The 592-nt window shown below is 35.3% G+C and overlaps 1 protein-coding gene across 1 annotated transcript in view; it reads left to right on the top strand.

Annotated features, from left to right (window-relative positions):
* The window catches only part of LOC111648385 (tripartite motif-containing protein 16-like), a 1,983-nt gene that overhangs the window by 338 nt on the left and 1,053 nt on the right, over positions 1-592 (top strand). The window lies entirely within an intron of this gene.

Below are 592 nucleotides of genomic sequence, written 5' to 3'. Positions count from 1 at the left end.
CACTGAACGAGAGTCATTGAACAGACTTTACTGACTCAGTGTGTGAACAAACTGAAGCTTCACGTCATGAATTAAAGTTGATTTTCCTCAAGAATCAATCAAACGTTTTCCTCTGTCTTCTTTCCAGGATCTGATTCAGAGCTGATGGAGAAAATGTGAAACTGATATGAGAGTATAATTCTCTTGGAATTAGAACAAAAAATAACATAAAAGAAAACAGTGATGAACCTGATTGAAACTTTTAACTTCAAAAGTCAGAATTGTGCTTTGAACAGCAAGTCCCAACCAGGTTCATCACTTTCAGATTCCCCTGGAAACATTTCCTGTTGTGTTGTTTGAATGTGCAGCGTGTTTGTGTTTGTGTTTTCTGAAGGTGCAGTGTGTTGAGCTCTCAGAGCCACATAAAAAATAACTACTTTACTACTCAGGAGCTACAGTGTGCAATTCCACAGATGCAGGTTGTTGAATAAGACTTTGCAGTATAAATTGTTACCATTAACTGTAGTACATATATAAAAAATGCTGCAGTATAAGCTATTGATAAATTAACTAACATTTTTTCGCTATACTTTATGAGTTGAGAAATTATTCC

Source organism: Seriola lalandi, unplaced genomic scaffold, assembly GCF_002814215.2.
Source record: "Seriola lalandi dorsalis isolate HSWRI2012SDOR001 ecotype SW California unplaced genomic scaffold, Sedor1 jcf7180002054981, whole genome shotgun sequence".
Taxonomy (NCBI): Eukaryota; Metazoa; Chordata; class Actinopteri; order Carangiformes; family Carangidae; genus Seriola; species Seriola lalandi.
This window is presented reverse-complemented; position numbering and strand designations above follow the sequence as displayed.